Source organism: Uranotaenia lowii, chromosome 2, assembly GCF_029784155.1.
Source record: "Uranotaenia lowii strain MFRU-FL chromosome 2, ASM2978415v1, whole genome shotgun sequence".
Taxonomy (NCBI): Eukaryota; Metazoa; Arthropoda; class Insecta; order Diptera; family Culicidae; genus Uranotaenia; species Uranotaenia lowii.
This window is the reverse complement of record NC_073692.1, coordinates 171,713,152-171,726,281: the sequence shown is the minus strand read 5'-3', so window position 1 is coordinate 171,726,281 and position 13,130 is coordinate 171,713,152. Positions and strand designations below refer to the sequence as shown.

The following is a 13,130-nucleotide window of genomic DNA, read 5'->3' as shown; positions in this document are numbered from 1 at the left end:
TGTTGTGTCAAATTTTCAAGTCAATTGAAGCAAAACTGTAGAAGTTATAGGCCTTTATCTCCTCCTATCTAATACTGCAAGAAAGCAAGAGCAGAAACTTCAAACGCGTTTTTCTCGAAAGCACATTTTTAAAGTCCGTGGACATCGTCATTTGAAAACTACTTATCCGATTCTTTTCAAATTTGGAACATATTTTCTACATATAAAATACCAGACCCCAACGTTTTTCTTTTTTGATTTTTTTACTTTGGAGAGATTTTACAGGTGAAAAATGGCGGATTTTTAAGTGAAAAATCGTAGTTTTTACTTCAAACAGCCACAAAAATTTCATAAAAATATTTTTAAGTTAAATAAAAACGTTGGGGTCTAGAAAAACATCTATTAAAAATATTTTGCTCTGATTTTTTTACTTCAGATGATTCTGTGCTGAGATACAGTGTCCACCGCAAATCCTGTTTTCTAAAAGGCATCCTCGAAAATGCTCCGTCACCGGCTAATTTTTCAATATTTTTCTACGAAAAAATTACTAAATGTTCTTTTAACAATGCTTTGTATAATGCCAAAAATTTGAATACATTTGTTTGAACGATAGCTCCAGAAAAAAATCGTGAAAATGGTGTTTTTTTATACCCGTTAGACCCTACCCCCCCCTTAAGAATAAGAGAAGTTGGTATTAGATAGAACCACTGCTCTCCTTAGAAAAAACCATTAGACTCACTCAATGATACATTTTAATGAGTTTAACACTACATATTAAATTGATATTTTATATGCTTTGGCTTCGGGGAGAAATCGTAAGATTGCTATGGGGAAAAATATTATAAACTAAAGATGAGTCTTTGTCTAAGGTAAAATTCTATCAATACATATCATGATCAAAACTGATTGATACAAACCCTATACACTATCTAGGACTACTTCTGTCGCGAAGGTCACAAAGATGGTGAAAGATGGTGAACCAAAATAAACGTCAGGTTGTTTCCTGTAGTAGATAGTTAAAACATTGGCGCAGGATGTGCTTGGCTACAAGTAATAGAAAAGGCGAATTTTATCATGGTTTTCAATACAACTTATTCCTGATGGGTTCTTTTTTTCCCCAAAAAAGTTTAGTCGACTGAATGTTTGAATCGTGACTCATCTCAATGCTGCATTTAAAATAAGCATCGCATAACCTATCAGTTGTTTGTAGCAGCTGGAGATATACATTTATGTGGAAGCATACCTAGATTTTTGATAAAATATACCTTATTAAGAAAAATTAATCTGGCTCCATTTTCCGTGATGCAATCATTGAAGTATATTTGAATTCATCATATCAATTGTCCAGCAAACATTTTTGTAGGTATTTTTGTGGATCTTTTGATATCCAGGCAGTTACAAACGCTTGTATTTTAAAAATTATTCATTTGATCGAAAAACTTTCTATGGAGGAAATGAAGGTGACATTTAATATAAAAATACGAAAAAATATTTATCAATGACTAGCTGACCCGGTGTGCTTTGCTACACCTTTCAAAATCAAATGATATTTTTAGGAATCATTTAAATTTTTATTGTTTTGTTGGGATTATTTTTTCTAAATCAAATTGTAACGTAATTCATAAGCAACCGCTATAAAATGAAAGCTGCAGCTGGAGTTTCGATTTGCAACACAAAGATAACTTAAACTTATATTCTGAATCTTGATCTATAAATTCGCGTTAAAGATCTGATAATTTTTATCTGTTTCCTTAAGCTCCGCCCTAAAAAAGCAGGGTCCCAAATTAATCGTTCGCAAACAATCTAACTTATAAAATATGTTTTTTTGCTTGATATGTTCTGGATTTTTGCTAAAAAACTGATAAGAGAGCCGCCCCTGTCCTTCCCTTCAACCCTTACTGAATGGAGATCGTGATCTTTAATAATCATACCCATTTTTTTCGTTCCCAAAAATCCTCTTATATCAGATATAGTCCCATTGGTTGATAAGTTTTTAGTCTTTTCAAAAGAAAAATATATGGAGCCCCTTCCTTTCTTCCCCTCTCTACACTGTAAAGCGCAAGGGCCTATAACAATCGTAGAAACATATATCGTAACCAAGTACCTTTCCATGCCATATTTGTTTCCATTTGTTGACTTGGATAGCATAAATTGAGAACTTATGCTAACAAAATTGTATTGGCCTTACCTCCCTTCTCCCATGTACCTACTCACTGAAAGGAGGATGGTGTGTCAAATAATCATAGAATCATACCCAATTGACTTTCCATGTTAAGTTTTGTCCATTTCTCGGGTTTTGTAAAAAAAAGTTAAATGTAAGCTTTTCTCTTCCCTTCCCATATTCCCAATTCTACTATCCCACTACCAATACCATCTCATGCCAAATCTGGTTTTATTTGCGTAGTAAATTCTTGAGTTGTGTATAAACTTGAAAGGGAGTACCATCCCGCCTTCTGTTCTCCCCATTGAATGGAGGGGTGAGAACTTAATATTCATAAAAGTATTTTTCGTACTCAAACACTTTTTGATGCCAAATTTGGTTTCATTTGCTCTATTAATTCTCGAGCTATGCAAAAAAAAATTGTATGGAAGCCCCTGTTTCCCCCTTTATATCTTTCCGCTGAAAAGGTGGGGCTTCAATTTATAACAGAAACATTTCTCGTATCCAAATACCGTCACATGCCGAGTATGGTTCAATTTCGATCAGCTCTCCAGTTATACTAAAAATTGTAAGGGAGACCTCTCCTCCTTCTTTTCATCCTCCTTTTTGAAGAAGTGAGGGATACCAAATATTCATAGAAGCATTTCTCGTACTCAAATATTGTTCCGTGAAAAATTTGGTTCCATTTGCTGTTGTAGTTCTTGAGTTATACAGTAAAAATTGTATGAATCTTCCTCCCTCTTTCCTTTCTCCCCGCTGGAAGTAGAAAGGGGTCTCAAACAATCATTAGAACATGTCACGTTCCCAAATACTCGCCCATGCCAAATTTGGTTTCATTTGCTTAATTAGTTTATGAGTTATGTAAAAAATTAAAAAGAGGTCCCCTCCCCCCTTTATATCTCCCTACTGGAAAGAGGAAGGGGTCTCAAATAATCATAGAAATATTTTTCGTATCCAAATACCCTCCCATGTCAAATTTGGTTCCATTTGCTTTATAAGTTTTTGAATTATGTTAAAAAATATTGAAGAGCCCCCCCCCCCTTTCTACTGAAAAGAGGGAGGGGTCTCAAATAAACATTGAAATACTTTTCATATCCAAATACCTTCCCATGCCAAATTTGGATCCAATATCTTGATTAGTTCTCGAGTTATATGAAAAATTGTAAGGTAGCCCCCCTCTCCCCTTCCTATCACCCCACTGAGAGGAGGGAGGGGTACCTAATATTCATACAAATATTCTTCGTTCCAAAATACCATCCCATGCCAAATATAATACCATTTGCTTGATAAGTTCTCGAGTTATGCAAAAAATTGTCTTTTGTTTGGGAGGCCCCTCCCCCCCTTCATGAGAGAGGGAGGGGTCTCAAACCACAATAGGAACCTTCCCCTGCCTCCAATACCCCCACCTGCCAAGTTTCACGCAAATCGGTTCAGTAGTTTCCGAGTCTATAGGGAACAGACAGACAGACAGACAGACAGACAGACAGACAGACAGACAGAAATTCATTTTTATATATATAGATTTCAAGAAATAATCTTACTTTTTCATAAAATCTCTTTTTTATCTTTGCACACTTGTGTCAGTCATGTATTGATCTATTATTTTTACCACAGAAGTAAAAACTTTGCAAAATCATGATATTTTACACAAACCCACCTGAAAAAAGCAATTTGAATCTGGTTGGAACCTCTTCATGAGTAGGCATCTCGAGAAATTTGATCTCTTAAACCCGGTTTTAACATAAATTTCTTCATCCATCAGGACACATCTGTCGCATTGATTAAAAACCGGTTGCATATATTGCAATCTAAGGAACTGTTCACTATTAGTTATTAACTTGGTGTCTACTAGTCAGACAACACTTTTTGACTGACGGAAATGGATTAATTGCATTATTTAAGGGGTCTGCATTCAGTTATCCCCAATAACCATCGATTTTTTACCACATTTAAGATCAAAGGCTCCATTCCGATGCTTGATTTTAACTTCGTGTGGATTCTAGAGTGGCTCCTTATACTTCTTAACCATTCGGTCCAAAAAGAATCAGAAAAAAATCAACAGTTTATGAGTTTTCAAGTCGACAATGAAGATTTTTCGAGGCGCAAAATGCGCAAATGGCGCAAATTTGTGCAAAATTATTTTTACCATGTCTTTTTGCATCGTAAATATCTCAAACACACATTAACTTAAAAATCTGGCAAAAATAGGCAAGATAGTCCTTTTCATAATCAACACAACGCTGCTAAAGTTTTGCATATCCAAGCTCTAATAACGTAGTTATCACCGAAATAAAGTGCCCGGATACTAAATGATCATAGCCTTAGGTTATTTATTTAAAGTTTATAATTCATATTTAAATGGTGGAAAATGAAGGGTGAAAAAAACTCACGAAAGAGAATCTTTACTGTGATTCAGAACCTGAATTCTTATTTTGCAATAAGTCATGAATTCCTTGTAAACGTAAGTGAAAATAGCACTATTTTAGATTTTGATATGAGGTTAGCATTAGACAACTGGTATGACTTTATAAAGTTTACAAATTCTAAATAAACCAGCTGTAAGCAAAAGAAAAAAACAGAATTTTAAATTCAAATTTATATTCTAATTTCAGATATGTATTAGCTTTCAATTCTTAAAGTAAAGTTTTATTGGAATGATTTTTCCTGATTCTGAATTGATAATTTTCCATCGATTTAAAAATATTTTGAAATACAAAAAAAAATCCTAATGGGAAGCTTTTCGCTGCTCAAAACTTCATCAAAATTGAATTCAATGCGGCATCCGATTGAATTTGTTTAGTGAAATATTGGTGACTAAAAGACAAAAAGGAAGATTAGGAAGTTGGACGGTCAATTGAAGTCATACGTTTCTTAAACGCCTACTGGAAAACTGATCACTGCAATGGATAATTTGACTAAAATTTAAATTTCTTACAATAAAAGCAATTTAACACTTGAAGGCCAAAGGTTTTATTTTACTTCTTAGAACGACCAAGATCTGTTAATCCATTAAACATGGTAGAAATTTCTTAAAATAAAGAAAATTGAAAATCACATGATACAGTTTAATGATTTTTTTTATTGTTTTCTTCTAAATCTGAGCAAATAATAAAGAAACTACATATTGAAGGCAATAAATGTATGACGACATCAGAACGAATATTTCAAGTATTTCAGTGTTATAACCATATTCACCCCCCAATGTGACTTTTTCCTTTTGTAATTTAATTTAAATTCAAAACAAAATAAAGAATTTAGAAGCTCTAAATTTGAAGCAAATATAAAATTTATTACGATTTGCTCGTGTGGCATATGAGGGAAATTAGTGACAATTTAAAAAAAAAAGTTGTCCTTACATTTCATTAATAGCAAATTCAAAATCAACACTCAACACTTTTGTTGAGTTACTTATCAACAAAAGTTATTTGTTAATGTTGTTAAAGTTAATTCAGTCCGGGGAATTGCAAGTTACTGCTGCTTGAGTTTGGTGGACTGGCTTTTTTTCAATATTGAGCTTTTCAAGTGATATATTAACGTTTTTGTTGAATAAACACCCCCACGGAGTGGAAAATTTAAAAAATTTAAAAGCACAGCTATTAATAAAAGTTCTAACTTTTTATTGAAATTTGAGCTTTTGCGGGTATTTAATAACGGTTTTTTGCACAGACACCCAACCCCCCCCCCCCCTCCTCCCATAGGACCGCGCCTGTGTCACGTTCACGCTTAGCTTAACCATTTAAAAAAAGTAAACTTCTATCGAGCAAAAAGTACTTCTAATCGATAAAAGTTTACTTCAGTTTAGTTCAAAACCTGGTGATTGTCTGTAGCACTCTGTTTTACTCTTTCAACTGTCAGAGTACGATCAACGATCTAAGTTAATGGAAAATTCAGAAGGAAAATTTTTATCGTCGAGGAAAAGAGAGTTTGAGATATGTAGATCGTTGTAGGTCCCAGATAACATCCTTGTGGTACGCCTTAATAATTGTAAATAAGAGTAGATATACTCACAGTCGCCCAGAGACATTCATTTGCAAACTTTTTGAATTTTTTAATTGTGTTATATCCACTGCTTTACTTAGGCGTTCAATATATACTAGATTAATAACTTGTTCTACACCAATGTGTGCAGGTTTATCCTGGCAATACCTTCGACAGTCAAATCAAAACTTTGGATCGGACTCGAAAAGCTCCATGTTTCTCATCGTCACTGTGGAGAGCCACGACGGAAGAGAAGCTCATCACCGAACACGAACGAGTTTCGACAACCGATCGCAAGAGACAGCGATCGTCTACCTACTGCCCGATGGTGGTTTGTAATCATCAACAAGCTTAGCTCATCCGTTCGCGACTTTTAAACCATCAACCGATCGGAGCCAGTTTTCAGTTCTTTGGAAACTCCGTGCGGACGCGGTCGATACTCGATACTTAGTGAGTTGGTATATGGGCGTGAAGAACTGGGAATGTGCGTTTGAAGTATCTACATACCTGCTACCGGTTGTAGGATTTTTTGCTTGTTATTTTGTGTGGAAGTGAGTTCATCATAAAGCCAGGCCCATCCCGGGAAAATTTTGGTGAAGTGGCCGCAAGATACCGATCGGATAAGAGTTCAGTGTACCGAATTACTTGGAATACCGAGCTTGTCGCTCAAATGTAAGAATCTCTTGAGTTTTGCAAGGTGTTGGGTGACATTTGGTGGATAGCAGATCGTTGGCCGTGCATTTGTTTTACATATATGGTGGCAGCATTCGAAAACCTGATTCTAGCGCATACATACAGTGTGATTCATTCTTTGTGATTTCTGTTTCGATTTGCGACGTCCAAACTTGTTGTGAGCAGTGTACATATTGGGAGCAATATGTGCTTCTCTAATCAATTTAATTATTTGTGCCTTGCTCAATCCGAATTACAAGTTCACGGGAACCTGAAGACTCAACTAGTTTGTTCTAAGCGATGCTAAAACAAGGGCAAGCGATGCGATGTCGCTCTCTATCTTTATCAACCAAAGGTCATCGGTGGAGGTAACTCGAGAGCCGAATCGACACGACTTGAGCAGCAAGATGGCTCGCATGGCTCGAGAGCACTTCCCGAGATGCTGGGATTCCTGACGATTACAAACGCGAAGGAAACAATCACCACAAACCGGAATATAAAAACTACAAAAAGAAATAAACACACATCGCGCGGGGATGAAGCAAGCAAGCAAGCGAACGCAGAGATTGCAAATTATCTATCCGATGCGATGGTTTTATAACGGAACCCGTTTTGAAGCTATTTAAATATGTGTGGCGGAGCTTGCGGTTTTATTCAATAGAACTGCGATAGTCAATGGTGGCGATAGCTTCGATTTTGCAACGAACGAACGACCGAGACGCCAACCCTCCCCCAGGAAAGACCAGCAGACTACGCGTCGCTGTCTCGAGTCTCAGTTGACGTACGCCTTTTGCTATCCGGTGGAACATATGGCTATCGGCAGAGAGAAGAAAAAAATCACCACTGTGTGAGCATTTTGATCCTTCCGATTTGACTGTGTTTTTCCAGCCTAGCAAAGACGTCATTCTTTTTATAGTGTGACAAATTATATGATGACTTGTGGAAAAAAAAAACTGATAATCGTCCTAAATGGATAGAAAATATACGATTCATGAGTTGTTCGGGGTTCCGATTGCAAGCTGTAGCATAACCAACAACGTTATGAATTTGCATTTGTTTGGTAATGTTGATTGTGAAATCAACGGATGCAGTTGAGCAATGTTTGTGTTCCATGATAAAATGTTTTGCTTACAGTTCGAACCAATGCCATGCGAAGGATTCGTCAATAATAGGGAGGGCTTCTCAAATTCGACTGCAGCGAGAAGTTTTCATAATCGGGTAGAAACGGGCTATATGCGCCTATTAAGGAGAATTCTGATTTAATCAAATATTACATCGAATATGTGAACAAAATCTTTATACACAGGCATCTGTTTTCTATACTTTGGAGAAATTTTTATGTTGAAATCTTCCTTAAAATCGATTTTATTATAACTGTTGTCTAAAATGCCGAACCCCAAACCGTACGGGCTATTTATGTTTTGGGGAAATTTTCTGTTTTTTTTTTTGCTATATTACCGTATAATTTCATTGAAAATGCTAAAAAATGATAACTTTCATACTACAAAGTTGAAGTTTTGAAAAAAATCTATTTCTTTTATAAAGTCTGCTTCATTTAATATTGGAACACAAACAATTGCGTGTAGTTCAGTCATTTATTAACGAATTCATAATTTGTTTTTCATATAAATGTAGCATTTTCTTTACTCTTTCATAAAAAAAAATTAAAAAATTATTCATTGCTGTTTCGAAGAAATTCTCGTACTTTTCCCGTAATACGGCACATTAGGCGGCGCACACCCTTTTCGTCCACCGTTTTGGCGATTTGATTCCACCAGTTCTTCATTTGAGTCATGTTCCTAACAAGTTTTCCCTTTGCCTTAAGCCTCCGCTTCGTGATTGCCCAGTATTTCTCTATCGGCCGGAACTGGGGGCAGTTTGGGGGGTTGAGGTCCTTCGGTATTACGCTGACTCCGTTCGTTGCGTACCATTCCATAACCGTTTTGCTGTAATGGCAGCTTGCGAGGTCCGGCCAAAACATTACTGGACGGTCGTGGGCACGAATAAACGGCAGAATCCGTTTCTGTAGGCACTCTTTTTTGTAGACTTCTGATTTCATTGTCTTGTCAGTGAGAAAGACTTTGGTTTTCTGTCCACAACTGCATATCCCCTGCCAAATCATGTACTTGCGGGTGAATTTATCCGCAAACACGAACTTAAATTTTGCAGGTACATCCCCCCGAGCCGTCGCCAAATAAAATTTTTGACCTGGGATTTGCCCAAAGTCCGCCTTCACGTAGGTCTCATCGTCCATCAGAATACATCCGTCGAACTTGGTCAGCACTTGGTCGTACAGCTTTCGAGCACGGATTCTGGCCACATTGTTCTGCTTCAGCGTCCGATTTGGCTGTTTGCTGGCTCGGAATGACCTTATTCCTTCCCGGAGACGAATTCGGCGCACCGTACTGTGAGCGGCCTGGAACTTATTGGCTAAATCGCGATCTGAAAGATTGGGATTCCTCTTGACGGCCTTGATGACTTTCCCACGCAGTTTCCGGTCGACAGTTCCACTCCGACGCTTCGAATGCGGCTTCCGAGCCGTCGTCAATGTTTCCTTGTACTGCTTGATAACACGCCTTACGGTATTTCTGGGCATTTTAAGCTGTTTAGCTAGCTTCGATGCCGACAACAATGGATTTTCAAGAAACCTGTGCACAATTTGATCTCTCCGTTCGGCTTCCATGGCGGTTGTTTACAAAATGCTATCGTTTGGTGTTATGAAATAAATACATGGTGAAAGGTAATGAATTTCCCGACACGTGGGTGAAAAAAATTTCCAAATCCGTCCACTAGGAGCGCCACAATGAGCGAAAGAATTTGTTCCAATATTAAATGAAGCAGACTTTAACTTTAAAGAATAAAACAAAAGTTAGGGTTGGCATACTATGGAGGCAGTTCATCCATAAGTAAAACTTTATCAAATCTGTTTTTAGATTCCATTCTTCCATTCTCTCTCTCTCCATTTAACCTAGGGTTGCCATCCGTCCCGCAAAAGCGGGACATGTCCCGCTTTTTTGTTGAATGTCCCGCTGTCCCGCTTTTTCCTCAAAATGTCCCGCTTTTTTTCTTGGAAAACTTTTACAAAGTAAACTGACTAACACTGGAAAAAATCAAACTTATGACTCAATTTGAATTCTGTTATGAACAGAAAATCTTTCAAATAAATCTTTTTCTCAAAATAAGCAACATTTTTCATAGTTTGTATAAGGCAATACTGAATAACTCTAAAGGTCTAGCATTATAGTAAGATTCTGCTTCAGTTAAGTGTTCACGTTCAACACGTTCAACAAATGTATGAAGAAAATATTGTTTAAGTTGCCTCAAATAATTATGGATTATAGATTAAAGAGATTATTTCTTGCGCCGGAATCTTAGTTAAATCGCGTTATATTATACAACCACCTTTTTCGACTCATATGTCCAAAGTACATAAAGATGGAAGGTGATGGAAGTTTTCTTGAGTTTTCAAATTTATGATCAAATTCCATACAAATAAATTTTCAAAGGTTTTTTCAAGGTATCAAATACGTCGTTTACATGTACGACTTGGAATATTCTCTCTCAAATATCGTGTTAATTCAGAGAACCGTGGAAAATAACGGCGCATATGGCAAAACAACCATGGAAATAAAAGTCTTGTAGGAAAAATTGAGCAAAATCACTCTTCGTTAAAAAATCTTAATGTACTTTCTACGACCAACTTTGGCTGATGGTAAACTTATAAGTTTGGCTACATAATTATGCTTTTTTTTTGTTTTTCTTAAATGTCCCGCTTTTTTCGGCTGTGTCCCGCTTTTTCTAGGTGAAATGTCCCGCTTTTTTCTGAAAGTATCTGGCAAGCCTAATTTAACCTGTTATTTTAGGATAGAGGCATATTACAAACATGATGGAGGCATACAAAAACACTCTCTTATTCCACTTTTTATACATTCTGAAACCATCATAAAAGCTTAAATTTGTTTTACTTTTCAAGTTCAATCAATTAAAAAACAAAAACCATATTTTTTTTGTTTTGGGCTTCTTTAAGTACAATTTTAAAAGTCGAAATATTACATCAAGTATCAAATGCTTGTATGAATTTTTAATTTTAATTTTTTTTTTTTTGAGTTGTTTAATTCACAAAACTTTTTCTTGCCTTATGTTCAAAACGTGTCACCTTCAAAATGCATTGATTAGAAATGTTGTCTTGTCAGCCATTTCGTCCAACGCATTTAACTCGATAGGCCCGTTTAAGAACACTTCTCCCTACTAAAACAGTCTGATGGAAAAGCATAAATACATTCCTTTTTTTACATGCTGTGCGTACTTCCTATTAATTGATATTCAATAATGTGGGAAATTTTTTTTCTGAAAATCAATTTTAATATTTAAGACACGAAACTCATAAATGAAGACCATATTGAAAGCAAATTATTAAAAAGCCATTATGTTGTGGCTCTTATTTTCCAACTTTATTAAAACTTAGCTCCCCTCCTCCCAATTTGTATTCAATCAATAATGAAACGTAACTAGCAAAACATTAGCTCATTCATAAAACTCTAAGGCAACCCACAAAGACTTTCAAATTCGTTTGGAACTTTCTATGGAAAAAAGTGTGAGATAAAAATCATTATAAATTCTGGCAACACTTTACAACCAAACAAATTTTTGTGTCGTCAGGGTTTTACGTTGAATAACAAGTTTGGAGTACATTAAAAACATTTTTAGTACTTGAAAAAAACCTTCTGGGGTTTAACCACTGATCACACTGACATGACACTTAGAACAAAAATTCAACCATTGCTTGTCTAATTTTTTTGTCAGATTTTGTGGGTTCGCAATACCGACGACAGGTGGCGAACCTGAAAAATTTGATAAAAAAATGCCCTGTAGGAAAAATGTACCTGTTTAATCCGATATTATCGTAGAAATTGCCTGTTTTTATTTTAAAGTTGGGCGGCATTTCCTAACTGTGATAGCATTTCTTCAAATCGATCGATGCGCACTCTGGAATCAATATTGCGTTCTCTTGGAAAAATTATCCATAAAACGAAATCGAGTGCCCAGTACGTATGGTGGTTTAACCACGATAAAATCGAACTAAACAGGTACATTTTTCCTACAGGGCATTTTTTTGTCAAATTTTGCAGGTTCGCCACCTACCGTCGGTATTGAGAACCTGCAAAATTTGAGAAAAAAATTAACCACAAAATGGTCGGGTTTTGTTCTAAGTGTCATGTCAGTGTGATCAGTGGTTTAACCTTACTTTGCGGTTAAGGTCTATATGACCCGAACTGTGCTTTCTCGGAGCGATATCTCAGGAACGCTAGATACATGAAATTTCCTGACTATTCCTAAAATGAAGAGCACTACAGTTTTTTATGTAGGGTTACCAGAGCCACTCACCAAAAAACAATTACCCGGTTAGGGTAGAGCCGGGTTATTGTTTAAGTTTGAAAACCAAAACTACTGCACTGATATATGTATAAAGGGTGATACGGTCAAAATTTGGTCAAGGGAAAACGCGTGTAAATCGGTGAAATCGTTCATTTAAAAAATCAAATTAAATTTCTTTTTCAAGTTTAATTAGTATAAAATTCAGGAAAAATATTCCGGCTTAAGGCTTCCGCTTTTCCAAATCCGAATTGTGGAGCCTTACGCTTAACCCCTGCCATCAGATTTTGTACAGCAACCTTGTCTACCTTCTTCGCCGCAGAAAGCCAGTTTGCGTTGGACTGCTGCTAGTCCTTAGCAGTTTTTTGGTCTTACTTAGGTTCCGCTTGACAATAGCCCAGTATTTCTCAATTGGGCGGAGCTCTGGCGTGTTGGGAGGGTTCTCGTCCTTGGGAACCACCTGCATGTTGTTGGCGCCGTACCACTCCATGGCCTTTTTACCGTAATGGCAAGATGTCAAATCCGGCCAAAACAGTACGGAACAACCGTGTTATTTCAGGAAAGGCAGCAGACGTTTATTCAAACACTCTTTCACGTAAATTTCTTGGTTGACAGTCCCGGAAGCTATGAAAATGCTGCTTTTCAAGCCACAGGTACAGAAGGCTTGCCAAACCAGATATTTCTTCGTGAACTTTGATAGTTTCATGTGCTTGAAAATATCTGCTACCTTTCCCCTTCCTTTTGCCGTATAAAACTCCTGTCCCGGAAGCTGCTTGTAGTCGGCTTTGACGTAGGTTTCGTCGTCCATTACCACGCAGTCTAACTTCGTCAGCATAGTCGTGTACAGCCTCCAGGATCGCGCTTTGGCCGTCGTATTTGTTTACCATCGCGATTAGGCACAATTTTCCCGTTTGTTTCGATAACGTGCCGCTATTAAGCCTACCCCATTCTGAGAGGTTAGGGTTTC

The 13,130-nt window shown here is 36.7% G+C and overlaps 1 protein-coding gene across 3 annotated transcripts in view; it reads left to right on the top strand.

Moving 5' to 3' along the window:
* The first annotated feature begins 6,488 nt into the window (after positions 1 to 6,488).
* The window catches only part of LOC129744205 (serine protease inhibitor 28Dc-like), a 61,955-nt gene continuing 55,313 nt past the window's right edge, over positions 6,489 to 13,130 (top strand). For 2 of the 3 annotated variants that reach the window (XM_055736615.1, XM_055736614.1), the window contains exon 1: positions 6,512 to 6,790. The gene's annotated coding sequence lies outside the window, so the exon portion shown is untranslated. Of the gene's footprint in view, positions 6,791 to 13,130 lie in introns of all 3 variants that reach the window. The other variant, XM_055736613.1, reaches the window with a different exon arrangement.